Below are 18,106 nucleotides of genomic sequence, written 5' to 3'. Positions count from 1 at the left end.
TCAGGGATCAGGACAACTTAGAATATCCACATCGTCATGGACCATAAGTGTGGCTGGATTTACAAAGGCCAAATCCACTGTCAGAAAACTCTCAGTGGAAAATTTGTAATTTGAGAAACCCTCACTCAAAGAAAGGCAAGTAGCTCTGATGTAAGTGAACTTCTCCAAGTCCTGGAGAGTGAAAAACAAGTTCAAAGATGGAGAGAGGGAGAGAGAAAAAAATGGAACAGAATGGATGGTTATAAAACACTCATTTTATTTCAGTTTCAAAACTTTCCTGGGATGAGCTCCCAGATCCTCACCCTGCTACCAGGAGCTAAGGCTTCAGTTATTAAGGTTCTGTTCTTGCCAAAATGTCCTTCTTTTTCTCTTTTCTTGCTTCATGTTTCAGAAATGACCTTAAATGACCCTGGATCTTTATCGGTTCAAGTTAATGAAGTTCAAGTCAGTTCATAAGCTATTTGTTGGGCACTTACTATGTGCCAAGTGGTGTTGGGGATGCAAAGATAAATAAGACAGTCTTTTTTCCCTGGGTATGTTCTAGCCAGGGGGCAAGGAGAGGCAGTATCAGACACAATGACAGGTAGTTTCAATATGGCACCAAGATAAAGAACAGGGAGGCATATGCCCAAGTCTGGGGACTCCAGTGAATATATCTTTGAGGCCATCTTCTCCATTAGGCTCAGGAGTACAGTGCTGAAGGCCCATGAGATTTCTAGGGGCTCATGAAGATGTTTTCATTTTTTAAAAAATCAGAAATAAAAATTAAATATGATCTAGCCTGGATTTTATTTGTCTTAAAAATATTTGTTTGTTTGTTTGTTTATTTATTTATTTATTTATGAGAGAGCAAGCTAGAAAGGAGCAGAGGGAGAGGGAGGGGCAGAAGGTGAGGGAGAGACAGAATCCCAAGAAGGCTCTGCACTGTCAATACAAAGTCTGACATGGGGCTCCGTATCCTGACTGTGAGATCACGACCTGAGCAGAAATCAAGAGTTGCATGCTTAACCAACTGAGCCACCCAGACACCTCTTATTTATTTTTGTACCAACAGAGTCACAAAGTAATCTGAATATTTTTTATGGAGGAAGGGGCCCACATAGGCCAAAGTGCCCAAGATCTAAAAAAATCATATGTGATTGTGTTAGTTTCCTGGGGCGTTTGTAACAATGTACCACAAACCGAGTGACTTAGACAGTAGGAATGTATTTTCTCATGGTTCTGGAGCCCAAAAGTTTGGGATGACAGTGTGAGCAGGGTTGGGTTGGTTCTTTGTAAGGGCTGTGGAGGGCACTCTGTTCCAGGTGTCCCCCTCACTTCTGGTGCTTCAGATGCTCTTTGGCTTGTAGATGGCTGTTTTCTTGCACCTTCCCATCTTCTTCCTTCTTTGTGCTGCTCTTTCTCTTCACATGGCATTCTTTTTGATAAGCCCACCAGCCATATTCGATTAGGGGCTGGCCCTATGGCTGCATGACCTCATTGTAACTAAACTAATTACATCTTCAACAACGCTATTTCCAAGTAAGGTTACATTCTGAGGTTCTGGGGGGTTAGGATTTCAACATGTGGATTTGATGGTGGTGGGGATGACTGGGGAGGGACACAGTTCCACCCCAAATAGTGACCTGGGTTCCCAGGAGAACCCATGTTTCTCTTGTCCTTTGTGACCACTAGCCTGTGCTGGAGGTGAGTCACATGGCTCTCTGTGGTTACAGGACCCCTCACTTCCCGCCCAAAGAAATAAAACAAGGGAGTTTTTCTTGTTGATCATAAGACCACTGTAGACAATTATGTTGCAGACTTTATTGGGACATTTTATTTATTTACTTAACTTCTGATTGAAGATGCCCAGATTTAATTTTTATTTAGAAAAACAATCTTTACCCTCAGAAATGCTGAGCATGACATCTTTAGAAAGTGAAGCCTTCTTGAGGCGCCTGGGTGGCTCAGTCAGTCAAGCATCCAAATTTAGCTTGGATCATGATCTCATGGTCCATGAGTTCAAGCCCTGCTTCAGGCTCCATGCTAATAGCTCAGAGCCTTTGGATTCTGTGTTTCCTTCTCTCTATGACCCTCCTCCACTCACATTCTGTCTCTGTCTCTCAAAAATGAATAAATATTTAAAAAAAAAGAAAGTGAAGACTTCTTGAACTCAAGTTCTGTGGTAAACTCATCCATGTGTGCCATCTCCAGAATGGCCAGCCTCAGTGGGTCCCAGGATGCCAGGGTGGAAGTCTCCAGGTTTCACTGCGGTGAGCTCTGTTTTCTCCCCATTTCTCAGGGCCAGGCTCTGAAACAGGAAGCAAATGCCAGGAAGTGGTGACAAGGACTTTGAGGAGATGGTGCTCCTCTGGTTCCCAGCCTTGTATCTTCAGGACCAGGGTCTAAAAGGGGCCAGAGCACATTCCTTACAGTTCCATGTACTATTTTGGGGAAAGGGCCAGGCAGTCACCCAGGCACAAACCTGGCACAAGCCCACCACAGCCTGTTTTGAATTTGCATCTCAAATTCTGCCTTTTGCCCAGGGAGTTCCAGGGGACACTGTCTCCCTCCTCCCTCGCTGGGCAGGCCTGCTTAGCTGGTGGTGGTCTGAGGCAAGCCAATGCTACTTCTCACTCCCTTTCCGCCAACTCTGCAAATACTTCTGGGTGTCTGGTCCTCATTAGGGTTGGCGGAGTTGACAGTGTGCAGTCTCTCGCTGAAGTGCCACCTCACCTGTGGTTGACCAGACGCCCCCATCTTCACTTTTGAAGAAAAGGCCACAAGGGACTGGCTGAGGCAGTTGCCAAAGCTTGTCCTCTAGGCTCACATGCCATGCAAGTCGGCTGCTGCTGTCACCACCTTCCTGTCTAGGAGAACAGCTTACTCTGAGCCTCTCCTCCTCACCAGGGCTTTGCCAAACTCTCTGGACAGGGGCCATCTTGAGTTTGCTCCTGGAGCCCATCAACTGTCTGGGTTCTCTCACAGGTTGTAAGAGAAACAAACCGAAAATGTGCTAAGTCCTTCATCACCTCCTTCTTTTTCCAGCCTCTCATTTGAAGTTCTATGCATATTCCCAGACTCGTATTTCTTAGTATTTTTCATAAAAATAACTCTGTGTGGCACCTCCGGGTAAATATCTTAGTTTTAAAGTCTTTGCAATCACATCTCCTATTGCAACCAGAATGGAGCAGATGTAATTAAGAAAAATACACAGAATAAAGGTTTTAAAGTGTGTTTCCCCCACCCTTTTTTTTTTTTTAGAGCATCTGAGCTGTTTTTCTATTAACAGGAGGAAATATTTAGAAAAATCCAGGGTATTTCTAAACATCTGACTGTTCAGCTGGGTAAAAATACAATCTAAGTATTTCTTTCAAATTTGCATCACTTTATGATTAGTCAGGGCTTTTGAAGTATGAATATCCTTTTCTGAAATGTTTTTTATTACAGCTGTGTCTTTTTTTTTTTCAGCGACCCAATTATATGACTCTTTGGCATGGAAAAATTCACATTATTAGTTTAAAAATACATTATTGAACTTCAATAACAGGTTTTGTAAGGTTGTGTTACACAGACTTTTTTGAAGTTTAATTTTATCATTTTGTTCTAGAATATAGGGAAAGGGGGCCCTAGGAAGGGTGTTTAGGGTCTTTTGAGGTAGGACCGGGGAAGAAACTAGAATGGGTGGTGAAGACCCCTTTTGAATGGACCCTTTAAATCCATTCATTGTTGTAAGGGAGAAAGTTGGCAGTGGCTGGAAACATTCCTGATTATTTGAACCAGAGCTTGTCTGGCTGTGGAATTTCTTCATCTTAGATATTTAGAGTTCTTCTCATTTTCCTTTACCCCAAGGTACAAGCATGAGTCCATGATCATCCATTTGCCCCTAATATCTTTTCACAGTGAACTCTTTAAGAGATTACTGAATTTATTTCATTACTTAGACATGTTCCAAGGGTTCTGGAAAAACGTTGCCTCAGATAGAATATAATCTTGAAGCTTACATTCCTTAGAATTTGCTACTCAGGAGATACTTTAGCACAGGGGTTCTTTAAAAATAAGTTATTTATAGCTCCAATATTTTCCTTATAATTTGTTCCAACTAGTCCATCATCACTGAAACAAGGATTTTAAAGCCAAGGTGTTTGCTTCCAAGTGAGAATTTAAAGAAAATTTAGTGTTTGATTTTCCCCCCTTATCTTTTCTGGGAGTAGATATATTGTGTGAGTGTTCAACACACCTGCCAAAGTCAACTTTTGAAATAGACATAACGTAAGACCAGCACACAGCTTAGCCTTGTTCCCTGGTGGAGCTGTCTCTGAGGGTTTGGGTTCTATAGGATTGGTTTGCCAGCCATGAAGCCTGAAGAGATACATTTGTCGTGAAAGAGAAATGATTGCCTCATGTCTTGAACCACCTCATCCGTCAATGGCATCATTTGGTGCAACTTGATAAAGAAGTATCAGAAATAGTTTTCTTAATGGCAGATGCATTTTAAAAATGGTGCTTGTCTGGAGTGTGGTGGGAATACTGTGTGACTTCCACAGCTATAGTGGGGCTGCTGGTCTCCTTGTGGCCCCATGTGTCTTTTGAAACAGGCCAGAGGCTCAATAAACATAGGGGCCTCCCTGTGATTCTTCCAAGAGTTCTTGCCTTCATTGTTGGGGATTTTAAAGCACTGGGAAGTGAAAAGGCAGCTGGGACCAATATGCTCCCTCTGAGACAGTGCTTTTGATGACTTCTAGACTGTGGATTGGTACCAGGAGCCAAGACAAATAATCCTATAGTGAATAGGTAGTGTTCAGGACCAGTATCTGAAATTTGGAGGTCGACTCACTGCCAGTATTCTAAGAAAAGAAAAGAGAGAGAGAGAAAAAAAAAAACTTGCTCAACCTTCAAATCATTGTGTTGACTGATCCACAATAGGGATCTACATGTAGTGTTTAAAAGGAAGGAAATCTTTCAGCCTTCAGTGGTACTTAGTTTGTGTTTTCTATGTGATGTCTAGCCAGGCTTAAATAACTAGTAGAGTTCCACAGTGTTAGAGCCTGTAGTGGGCAGAATTGTGTTCTCCCAAAAGCTATGTTCCCAAAAGTCCTATCTTTCGGTACCTGTGAATGGGAACTTATTTGGAAATAGAGTGTTTGTAGATGGTATCAAGTTAATGATCTCAGGATGAGATCATCCTGGTCGTAGGGTGAGTCCTAGATTCATTGACTGGTGTTGTTATCAGAGAAAAGAGAGGGAGTTTGAGACAGAGGCACACAGAGGGAGAACAGCATGGAAAGGCAGAGACAGAGGCTGGCATGATGCCTCTGTAAGCTAAGAAATGACAAGGGTTTCTGGCAACCACCAGAATCTACAAGAGAAGCATGGAAAAGATTCCTTCTCAAAGCCTTCAGAAAGAGCCAAATTTGCTGACATCTTGATTTTCAACTTCTGGCCTATGGAACTGGGAGAGAATAGATTTCTGTTTTAAATCACCCAGTTTGGGGAAATTTGTTGCTGCAATGCCCTAAGAAACAAATACAGAGCTGTATGGGATCTTGAAACATCTGACCCAAGAGCCCCATTTTAGTTTTGGGAGGCCCAGTGACTTGTCCCAGCTTACATGGTAGGTATGCCGCTGAGCTCAGGCCCTGAGTTGGATGTCCTCCCACCCACTTATAGCATACCCATCGTGTGCAAAGCACAGGGTCAGGGGCTAGAGGGAGTGAAGACATACGTAAGTCACACCAACTTTGCCAAAAGGAAGTTCAAAGAAGTCACGGATTCAAGTTTCTATGATACAGGGTCCAGGGTTCTCTGTGATGTCATTAAAGGTTATAAATCTAAACAGATGGGCCAAGTACGCGTGACTCAAAAGATCAGAAAAGGCTCATTTTGGAACCAGCCTCTGTGGTGGGGCTTTAAAAGATGAGATTTCAGTGGAGATTGGGTGGGGGAAGAGGGGCCAGGAGAAGGGGACGTAGGATGGTGTATTCTCACTGCCAACCTAACAAATGCTCAGAAGTTGGTGGAAGGTGACTGTTGCTGTAGTCCTGAAGAGGCAGGGCCTTCCAGAGCTGTCGGGGTGAAGGTGCCGCCTCAACAGGCTGGAAGGCACAGCATCAGGTCAGAAGGGAACATTCTCCAGGCTTAATGTTGTTTGGCCTGTTGGATTTTGGACACTTACCTGGGGCCTGTCACTCCTTCCTTCTTTCCTGTCTCTCCCTTTTGGAATGCGAATGTCTGCCCTATGCATGTCCCACCATTGCATTGTGGAAGCACCTAACATGCCTGGTCTCATAGATTCATGGCTGGAGAGGATTTTGCCTCCAGATGAATGTACCTGGAGCCTCACACACACCTGATTCAGACGTGTTGTAGATTCAGACGGTTATGTAGATTACACTTCGGGCTGTAGAGTAGATGCTGGAATGAGTTAAGACTTTGGGAACTATTGGGATGGAATGAATGTATTTTGCATGTGAGAAAGACATGAATTTTGGGGGGTCAAGAGTAGATACAATGGACTGAATTCTTACATCACCCACAAATTCATATGTTGAAATCCTTACCCTCCCCAGTGTGATGGTATTTAAAGGGGGGGAGGCTTTGGGAGGGTACTCAGTCATGTCATGAAGGTGGAGCTCTCATGAATGTGAGGTGTCCTTAATGTTCAGTGTCCTTATCAGAGGCCTCAGAGAGTGCTGGTCCCTTCTACCACATGAGTACTCAGTGAGAAAATGGCTCTGTGAACCAGAAGGCAGGTCCTCACCACATACTGAATCTGTTGGTGACTTGATCTTGGACTTCCCAGCATGAGAACCGTGAGAAACATCTGTTGTTGAGAAGCCACCCAGTCTGTGGTGTCCTGTTCAAATGGACTAAGGCAGCTAACTGTTGATGGAACACAGAATCAAATGTGAAGGAGAGTGAACTCTGGTTGCCTGTGCTTCTCACTTCCTTCCAAAAGGAATCCGGGTTTTGATCAGGTATCTGCTCTCTTCAGCATCGCCTTGTGCCTCAGGCGAGGCTGACCTCACATGCAGGTGTGAGAGGTGGCTCAACAGATAACACCAGTAACCCCTTGCCAGTGCTTGAACGTGCTGTGGACACATGAACTAATTTCAGCCAATGAAACATAAGGGGAAGTCTAGTGGTGGTTGGGGAAGAGGGGAATGCTTCTGGAAATGTCTCCATACCCAAGAGAAAGTGCAGAAAGGAAACTCCCTTCTTCCCCTGGCCATTATAGTTTCTGGAGGTGGAGCAGAACCCAGAGAAACATCTGCTGAAGATGAAGCTAACGCCAGGGGGTGGCAAAGGAAGAAGAGGGAGTGAGACAGGTCATTGGAAACGGCATGACACCCCCGCACCCTTTGAGTCTCCTGTTCAGTGGCATGAATAGATTTCCTTATCATGTCTGCCAGTGGGAGTCGGTGCTTTTGCTGCCCATTACTGAAAGCATGAGGGCCTTCCGGGAGGAAGTGACACCTAGGCCATCTGGAAGTTAAGTAGGAGTTAGACAGGAGGAAAGGGGGCTAGAGTGTTCTAGGCTGAGAGGACAGCTTCTGTGAAGGGTTTTAAGGGGAGACACTGTCGCCCCTGCATTTGGAGAAACCAGAAAGAACGCAGTCTGTCTGGAATGGGATGGGGGTGGTGATGTATGTGCAGAGACAGAGAAGGAGGGGGGACGGAGAGGGATGCGGCCAGAGGAGGGAAACAGGAGTCAGATTACAAGTAGCACAGAAGTTTGCAAAGACTCATGTGGGGGAGACATCAGGGTATTAATTATAGGTGGGGTATTAATTAGGGAATATTAAGTTGGCTCCATCAAGACTTGATGAGATTCTGGCATCCAGCGGTGACAACAGTAATGAAAACCAGGGATGGATGTTAAAGACACCGGGGAGGTAGAATCCATGGTATTTGGCAGTACAGGACTATGGGGGGATTTGGAGACAGCAAAGCCGATGCCAAGAATCTCGAGCGAGTGACTCAGAAGACGCGGTTCTCTGAAAGGCCAGTGAGGGGGGCGGGCGGGCTGGGGCTGGGCTGAGGTGGGGAAGAGGACATGAACAGCCCTCAGCTGTGCGTTGTCTGTGCCTATACTCACACCAGGCAGGCGGGAGAGCATTTCTCCTTTGGGTGAGGATGGACTAGGGCTCTCTAGAACACCCACAGGACTGAACGGGGGTGCCCATTCTGTTCCCTCTCAGCACCCCCACTGGTGACAGGCAGGCCTCAGGCTCTGACTTGGGCTCTCCCCATGCTGTCCCTCTGGGGCCTGCTCCCTCAGCGTCTCCTTGTCCAGTGTCTGGGAGGGGCCCTCGGACCCTCCTCTGTTCCCCAGGCAGGATCCAGTCTTTGCTTGCGAGCTCCCAAGTGCCCGGGGCTTGTTCATCAAAAACCTTGGGTTTCAAGACCATTAGCCCTGCTCTGTTACAAGGTAAAGAGCTGTCTGGAAATTCTACACTTTCCTGTCTGTACATTCTGCTGGCCTGTGTCTAGAGTTAGTATGTCAGGCTGTTACCTCAGCACAGGGAGTACCACAGAAGGATGGAAAGAGGTGGGAAGGGGGCCTGCCGGGGTTTGACCTCGGGAACCACCTGGGTTAACCAGAGGCGGAAATGTAGAAATCCACTCTGCCCGCCTGAACCCCATAGGGACAGAAGAGTGAGAGCCCTCGAGGCCCATCTGACTGTCCCAGGCTCCATGTTCAGTTGGAAGGCAGGAAAAAGGTGGCTCCCTAAACTTAATGGCTGCTCTTTTATTGCCTCAAGCCATACGGGATGTACAAGTTGGGGTACAGGTGGTTTGGGGCCAACATCCCAAATGCCGCGACGACCCCCCCCCCCCCCCCCCCCCCCCCCCCCCCCCCCCCCGGTTCCGAGAAGATGCGGAGGAAATCCTTTGGCACCGAGCGAGCAAACAAACACACACCCAAATAAAACAACACGAAAAGTCTGCACCGAAAACTTTCCACTTGCAAACATGTTTTTGTCACTGCCAAAGGTTTAGGATTGCAACATTTGGGCGTCTTTGGCCCCAAACCCGAGGACTCTGCAGTTTTCCCAAAGCACCTAAAATAAAGAATTCCTTTTGGCAAAAACAGTATGTTTGTAAACAGAAAGGCTTTATTTTCGAGAAACTCGATTCCCCCTTAGATGTCGAGTATTCTGAATAAAGCCCCCGTGGCTATTTTCCGTCCGCTTCTCCCACTCCAGATTGTCACTGGCAGGTAGAAAATATCTCCAGTTTGTGTGTGTGTGGTTTCCATTAACTGGGTGTGTGTTTGGAATTTGTGCTTGTCGGCCAGTTGCTGATTGCCTTCTGATGCTTCTTGAGAGAAAGCTTTGCAGATGAGGGCCTGGATTCTTCCAGACTCCAGGTTTCTTGTGCCCCAGGGTCATGAAGCTGGGCGCTTCCCACAGATAGGGCCAAAGCTCCTTGCTTCTTATCAGACCTAACCAGCTGGTCTGAACATCCAGCCTGGTGCAAAGCCCAGAGCTGAAGTGGAAGTAGCTTGTTTTCTAGTTTCTTTGTAGAACAGCTTGAGGCTGAACATGAGCTGTCTTTTCTCTTCCAGGGGGCCCGGGTGACAACTTCCCTCCCATTTCTCACTTGCTGACCTGTTCCTACAGAAGGCTGGAATAATCTCAATTTGGAGGGTGGTGGCCTCAGGTCCTAACTAAATCTTAGAACTCATTCTCATTAAATATTCAAAAGTTAAAATATCCTGGTCTAAGCTCCTAAGGCGAAAGACAGAGTTAAAGTCTGTGATACCTCTGGGTTTGGCTACAGAAGGAAGAGCATTTATAAATATGAATATGAATATATAAATATAAAATTTTATTATTGTGGTAAAATTCAAATAATATCAAATTAACCCTTCTAAGGTGGACCATTCAGTGGCATTCAGTGCACTCACAGAGTTTTGTAAACAATGCCCCTAGTCTAGTTCCAGAACATTTTCATCTTTCCAGTGTAAAGTCTCCTACCTGTCGAGACATTACTCTCCACCCCTGCCTCCCCTAGCTCCTAGTAGCCACGAATCTGCTTTCTGTCTCTCTGGATTCATCTATGCTGGGTAAATCATATGAGTGGAATCATCCAACATGTGGCCTTTTCTGTCCAGCTTCTTTCACTTAGCATGATGTTTTTGAGGTTCTTCCATTTTGGGAGGACATTTGTCCCCAAAGCAAGTCCTGCTGAAGAGCTGTTGTGGCTCCTATTTAAGGTTGAGTTGGAGCTTTAAAAAAAAATTTTTTTAAATGTTTTTTTTATTTCCGAGAGAGAGAGAGAACAAGGGAGGGTCAGAGAGAGGGAGATACAGAATCTGAAGCAGGATCCAGACTCTGAGCTAGCCGTCGGCACAGAGCCCGACGGTTCGTGGGGCTTGAACCCACTAACCGTGTGATAATGACCTGAGCTGAAGTCGGACACTTAACCGTCTGAGCCACCCAGGCGCCTCGAGTTGGAGCTTTGAGAAGTGGTGGGATGAACCCTAATGGTTTCGAGGCCCTGGGAAGACTGTCAGAGGCTGTGGAGGTCAGACTCCGCTCAGGGAAACACCCCATGTTTCCCAAATCTCTCTTACCCTGGCTGTGCCCTGGGTGATGCCTCTCGGGGTCCTGACATCATCTCCTGCTCACAGCCCTTGCCACCTTCTTTCCAGCCCTGCTTCTCACAAGATGAACTGGCTCCCATTGTGCGAATTCAATACCCAACTGCCTTGGTGCTGTGTGCGTGGGTTCGACAGATCTTCAGAGAAAACGCATCTCTCAGAAATTAGGAAGACAAGAAGTGGGTTCTGAAACCTCCAGCACTTTTCTGCTTCTTAGGGAGTCATGAGGTCTCATGGGATAGATGGGAGCAGATTGTATTTTAACACCTGGATGGAAAGAGTGTGCAAATTAAGAGAGTACCTGGAACTCTCTTATTTTTATTAGTCATGAAATTTTTTAGCGAATGCCTGTAATACGTTTATTATAAGGATATAAACTTAAAATAATTTGCCATATGGCTTTTCCTTTTTTGTTTTATTACTATTGTCTTTTTATTGTATATAAAAAAGTAAAAACCTAGGCTGACATCATTCCTATGATTATTATTGACTTTATCCATTTTGATGTTTTCCCTCATCTTTATAACCTCACTATAGTCTTAAAAAGTTTTCTGGAAGTCAAGTAATTCATCCTTCTGGAACTGGAATTCACTCCTTCTGAAATTGGAAACTTGAGTCTACTAAATTTTAATAATTTTTCTGTCCTTAGTTGATCTTGTTTGAATTTAAGGCAGTTACTCTGGGTGGCCTTATTTGCCACTAGGTGGCGCTCATATGCTACTGTAAATGGTTTCTGTCCTTGAAGTCAAAGAATTTGGAATACCATTTGTCTTCATTTAAAGTAAATACAGGAATTGCCCCTACAATCTGTATTTGCTTTGTGGATTACAGATTTTCCTCCATCTTCTCTTTTCTTGACTGCTCTTTTCACTATGGTATCGTGATCAAGCATAGAGACTAAGTTTAAAAACTACTTTTGTTATTCCCTTGCTGTGTGACCCTGAATAAGTCACTTAACTTCAGTGTTCTTAATAGAAAATGAGGTTAATAGTAACACATACCTCATAGGGTGGTTGTGAGAATAAAAAAATTAGTATGTATTAAAGCATTTGTGTTATATGTGTTTGCTTTTTTTTTTTTTTTTTTTAATTGCTGGGGAGCCTGGGTGACTTGGTTAAGTGTCTGAGTTCCACTCAGGTCATGATCTCGCGGTCAGCAAGTTCGAGCCCCACGTTGGGCTCTGTGCTGACAGCTCAGAGCCTGTAGCCTTCTTTTTTTTTTTTTTTTTAATTTTTTAAATGTTTTATTTATTTCTGAGAGAGAGGGCGAGAGAGAGAGAGAGAGAGAGAGAGAGAGCGTGAGCAGGAGAGGGTCAGAGAGAGAGGGAGACACAGAATCTGAAGCAGGCTCCAGGCTCTGAGCTAAGCTGTCAGCACAGAGCCCGACGCAGGGTTTGAACCCACAAACTGTGAGATCATGATCTGAGCCGAAGTCAGATGCTCAACCGACTGAGCCACCCAGGTGCCCCGAGCCTGTAGCCTGCTTCAGATTCTGTATCTCTCTGTCTCTCTGCCCTTCCCCTGCTCATGCTCTGTCTCTCTCTCTCAAAAATAAAAAAAACGTTAACAAGATTAAAAACAATATTGCTTTGTCTTTTATCCCCCAGCTTCATGAGAAATAATTGATATTTAATATTGTGTAATTTTAAGGTGCACAACATGATGATTTGATACACAAATATACAGAAAAATGTTTCCCACATAGATGTAGTTATGTGTTTGCTATGTTATCAATATTTTTGTCCATTGCTGGGATATTGCCGGTCACTTAGATGAACGTTTCCCACATACCAGGACTAGCAATATCAGAATCACTTATAGGTCTTATTAAAATATAGATTTGTGAGTTCCATATCCGGAGTGTCTATTTAGTAATTTGGAGGAGGGGCCCCATTTAAAAGTTTCTCAAATAATTCTGATGCTCAGATAGATTTGGGGATAAGACTACCCAGGACACCCCACCGAGGTGTAAGAAGTTTATGCTATCTGCACACAGTTTCCAATTCCCCTTAAACATGGAGTATGTGCCATCCAAAGCTCTGTCTACTGGGAAGATTTTCTCTCATTTTTGCCTTTCAAAGCTACCCCGTGAATGAGGCCATATTGTAGCCCCTGGCTACTTTTCGCTTGTACCCTCATATTCAGCTGACCCCAGGATAAATCAGGCTTGGTCTTTTTCCTCCTCCATCTGCTGTTCATAACAGACATTGCATGTGGCCATAGGTATGAGTGAAGGAGAGGTACTGATGCAACAGTGGTGAGTAATGTGGGGGTCTGGGCTGCCTGCTTGTATGGCTTGTATGGCCCTTGGTACAGATGTCTGTTTTACAAGGCATTGCAGCTGGGCCTGCCCAACCATGTGGCTTTATGGGTGTGATGCAGCCCAGCCTGTCATGGATGACTAGTAACTCCGTGTCCCAGGGTCACAGACTCCATTTCTTCCAGGGCCCAGTAGCATGCGAGGAGCTGTTTTCTCTAGAGTTGTGTAGTTATGGGTTGTAGTTAACATAGCCTGTTCTGGAACACTATGGGTGTTAGCTGTGAGGTCTTTTTCTATCTCTAATGCTTTAAAACTTTTTTTAACGTTTGTTTATTTTTGAGAGAGACAGAGAGAGAGAGAGAATAAGCAGCAGAAGGGCAGAGAGAGAGGGAGACACAGAATCTGAAGCAGGATCCAGGCTCTGAGCTGTCAGCACAGAGCCTGACACAGGGCTCGAACTCATAAGCCGTGAGATCATGACCTGAGATGAAGTTGGACGCTTAACCGACTGAGCCACTCAGGTGACCCCCATCTCTAACGCTTCTAATGCCACAGCCTCTGCTGCTCCATAAGGCTCATGTTTTAATTCACTTGCCTTGCAGCCTGGGCCCTTCTTTGCAGACCCTTTTCCTGTTTGGCCCCTGCTCAAAACTTTTGTGTCCCTTGTGAAATGGATGTGAGCAGTAATCCTAACTGTGGAACCCAGAGAACCCGAAGAAACCTACCCAGTGTTGTGCTGAGGTCTTTGTTTTAGGAAGCAGGAGGTATAATGATTTGTTCTTTTCTTTGGCTAAGATACCCTGACATGCCCCCGATCTGGGACCTTTAAAAAGGACACTGTCGTGGCAGGGCCCTGACTCCTCATGGAGTTACTTCCATAGTGTTTATTGGGTGAGTCTGACTTACAAAGGCGCCAGCATATTTGCCACTTGTTGCTCATCGGGTCCCATTCACATGATGTCATCACCACGGTGATGCTCTGCAGATGGCCAGCTGGTCCAGGCCTCCTCAGACTGTGTGGTGACACAGAGGGGAGAGTTAACATAGCCCTGAGTCAACACTGCAGGTGAGTACCTTTGTCTGTTCTGAGTTAATGCAAGTGGTTTCTGATCCTCCTTTTTGATAGGAACTGAAAGGGCACAGTCCCCAGATCAAAGGCTGCATTCTGTGTACCTGAGCGTGTGCTTAAGTAAAGCTACACCGTCTGGCCAGGAAGCCCCTGTGCCCGTCTGATTTCTTCAGACACCACTGATTAATTCAATGGTGATAGATAGGATAAGGGCCACGCTGTGTATCCTGTAAGTCTTCGAGGGTAATTCTCAGCTTCAAGACCCACCCTTGGCGATGATATTGTTTTGGGTTTGCTCTCTTGGCTGCGGTAGGGGCAGTTTTAGAGTCTTCCCCTTGGGCTTCCTCACTATAGTGGCTCCTATCTGTGTGGGGGTTTGCCACTGCCCGGTAGTCCCATTCACATGATTCCTGTGGAGACCAGGGTAATGTCTAGGGAATGGGTTCACTCACCCGGGGTTTTGCTCCCCCAGGGTAGAGTCTTCTGGGGGGATGGACAGAGCAATGCTTTGGTGGGTGACTCTGCCAGCTTCTGGGGGTGCTCTTTGGTAACACTCATCTCATCTCTGCCCATGCCCTGGGCATGCACTCATCAGGGCAGTGGTCGGTCCAGCTCCCGATGGCTGCCGGACTCTCATAGTTTGGGTCCTGTCTTGCCCATTGTTACCAGTGGGCTGCTCCTAGGCTACTGTCTCCTGCCGCCTGGCCCTGCAGAGAAGGTTTTTAGTGATGCTGCCAGCTCTCGCCAGCTCACTCCTCCTTGCTTCAGCAGGTGGAATGCCCCGGGGGTCTCCCCATGGAACTGCATCTACTGGGTTTTCTGGCCTTTCTGTGCATTCAAGCTGCCCTCTCCCCCGATCCCCTGAGCCTTTCTACTCCCCCTTCATTGTTCATCGTAGCTGTCCTGCCACTTCTACTTCCTCAGTCTGACCATCATTTGCTCCAAGCTTCCAAGAGCCACCCCTTGGAATGCTAATTCTGCCTCTTGGAGTTTTTGTTGGGGTGTTGTTATGGGTCTGAATTGTGTCCCCCCGCCACCCCCATCAATTCATAATCCCCTAATCCCCTAGTACCTCTGGATGCCATAGTATTTGCATACAGAGTCTTCAAAGGAATAATTAAATTAAAATGAGGTCATCAGGGTGGGCTCTCATCTAATTTGACTGGTGTCCTGATAAGAAGAGGAGATTAGGACGCACATACACACAGAGGAGAGGGGCCATGTGAGGACACAGGGAGAAGGTGGCCACCTACAAGCCAAGGAGAGGGACCCTCAGAAGAAACTAACCCCACTGACACTTCGATATCAGTTTTTTAGACTCCAGGACTAGGAGGAAATAAATTTCTGTAGTTTAAGCCACTCAGCCTATGGTATTTTGTTACAGCAGCCTGAGCAAACTGGTACAGGAGTTGCATCCGAATCACAGAATAATGTTCTCTTGTTGATGAACTCTTCTTTCTGCAGCTTTGTGTTCCGTGTCCCACCCCCTCCTCCGGTTCCAGAGACCTGAGCCAGGAGCCAGCCTCTGCCTCTTCTTCCGGCTCCTGATAGTACATGTTGCTTGGAGCCCGCAGCTCCTTCAGGGTCTGTCCCTTTCCCTCCTTGGAAAGCCCAGCATTTCCTTGGCTCATCAAATGCTAGGGCTCAAGGTGGGGAGGGGACAGATCATGTGTGTGTATATGTGTGTGTGTGTGTGTGTGTGTGTGTGTGTGTATCTCACAGGGCAGATGTCTCCTCTACACACTGTCCTCAAATAATCGGGAGGCACTAGCCTTGATGGGGAGGAGTGACCTCTTTTGGAGGCTCAGACAGTTCAGGGGGTTCCAGCATTCAAGACCTGAGGTCATCACCCTGGATAGCCCCACCCTGTATCCCGGGTGTTTTTCTTCCTTCCCTCCGTACAGGACCTCTGAGTTTTGCCCTAGCAGGATCGCCAGGTTGGGGGATAAAGTTCTGTGAGGCTCTGCTAGTTTTACGACTGAGTCCCGGGCCTGATCCTTAGTTCTCTCTGCAATTTGAATACACGTGGCAGAGTCCCTTCCCAGACCGTCCAGGAGGCCTTCTGGCTACCATGCTTAGCATTCAGCTGATGGTTAATGCTGTCAGGCCTTCATGGTCACTCTCCCCAGCATCAGTAGCCCCCAGCAACAGCTGCCCAGTCTCATCTCTTGATAAAGATTCTTTTCGGGGCACCTGGGTGGCTCAGTCGGTTAAGCATCCAACCTTGGCTCAGGTTATGATCTCACAGTTGGTGGGTTCGAGCCCCACATCGGTCTCTGTGCTGACAGCTCAGAGCTTGGATCCTGTTTCAGATTCTGTGTCTGCCTCTCCCCTGTTCACACTCAATCTCTCTCTGTCTCACTCTCAAAAATAAATAATGATTAAAAAAAATTTAAAAAAAAAAAAAAAAAGATTCTTTTCCATAAGGATTTCTCCAGCAGCTGATGCTTGGCTGTTTCCCACCCCAGAGGCCACCCTAGTTCACTATGCTGAAAGTTTCAGCAACTACACTGCCTCCTTGAGCCACGGGCTATGTGATGAGGTCTTCATCGCTGTCTGGGCAGTGGGTGGTCAAGCTCCAAAGTCCTAACAATGAGCCTCCATTTTCTCACAGCACTTCTGGCATCTGGCTGGGTTCCCGGGAGGCAGACTCTGGGGGGAGCAGCATTGGGGTGTGGGATGCTTGTTAGGGGGCACTCTTGTGATCCAGGAGGAGGGAAGGAAGCAGGAAGGGCAGAGGAGAAGCTGGACAATGCTGCTGTTACCCCGTGGGAAGCTCGCATGGCCCTATGCATCGTGCTGAGTCAGAGCAGGAGGGTCAGGCTGTCATGCTCTGGACCTGTCAGAGGGTCCTTGGATTCCAGCTGTCCCAGGAGAAGGGTGTGGTCTTGTGCAAGGTGGCACCCTTCAGCCAAGGGCAGCATCTGCAGAGAACGGACTGCCCTCCCAGCCCCAGGGAAGTGCACCCTTCGTGCACTTCCAGTCCTGAAGGGGATCTGGAAAATGCAGAGGACATTCATGACAATAAGCCAAAAGTATTCATTCTACTGGGGCCACTTTGGACTTCACACTGGTTGAGGCTCAGGGCTGATGCCTCCTTTTGGTGGATGGAGTGGAATACCGAGACTGTGCCACAAACTGGAAGTGGCTCTTGGACAGGCAGGCTGTCATTAGAGGGCCAACACTTATCATCCCCCCAGTGGAAGTCATCTCCATGAAGGCGCGTGACCCTAGAAGGCTCAGGCTGCACTCTGCCACCTCGGTCTCTGGGACACCAGTTCTTGGGTGCAAATCGGAGCTTCCACCTGCTGCGGGGCTGTCATCAAGCCAGAAGCGACAGGGAGACAGCCCAGCTGCCGTCGGCACAACGGGAGCTGATGAAGGTGAACTGGGGGACTATAGGCAGAGGCGCAGTGGGCTCAGTCGTGCCTGAACTGCACACCCCAGAGCCGACCACAACAAAAGCTCCAAAGAGGAAAGGTCAGACCCATGAAGTGCTATTTGTTTTCACTGAAACTTCATCCCTCCCACTTAACACCCGTCTAACCAGCAACGGAATCAATTACCACGTGTCAGCCCGAAATCTGACACAAGAAATGAAAGAAGGACACAACCTCCCCAGAGGGGTGGTGGGCGGGGGGCAGAGACAGGCCCGGGAGATAGAGAACTCAGGCAGGGAAGCCGTGAATGAGCCACTCTGTCTTGTAATTAAGGGTTAAGGGCAGCCTGAGACCCTGTTTCCCTTCCGTCTCTCCCTCCCTCTCCTGGGCTTGGAGCCCAGATCACCGTTACCTGTTCGTACTATTGGGTATTTCTATCTCAAAGGGTGGTCAGCAAGCCTTGTGAGGTTATTTGACTTTGGTTACAGAAGTTGCTCCATTTAATAATTGAAAACCATAAGGTTCTAGACATTTATTATTTTATAGAGCTCTAGGAGGGAGAATTCCTGGCAGATCAAGTTCAGCCGCCATGCCTATTTGAGCTGATTGAGTTCCTACATTTCTCGGGCTTCTGTTAAATGTGGTGTCAGCTCGTCCCAGCGCGCCCGTTGAAGGTGATGTCATTCAATTTCCACAATTATGCGAGTCTCCAAAAGAGAGCTCCATCCATGGGCTGCTCGGGCAGAGCACACAAAGTTCAGCGGCTGAATCCCAGCAGGAGATGTGTTTCACCAGCTCTACGGAGTGACA

This window comes from Hyaena hyaena, unplaced genomic scaffold (genome assembly GCF_003009895.1).
Source record: "Hyaena hyaena isolate Hyena2069 unplaced genomic scaffold, ASM300989v1 scaffold_2, whole genome shotgun sequence".
Taxonomy (NCBI): Eukaryota; Metazoa; Chordata; class Mammalia; order Carnivora; family Hyaenidae; genus Hyaena; species Hyaena hyaena.
This window is presented reverse-complemented; position numbering follows the sequence as displayed.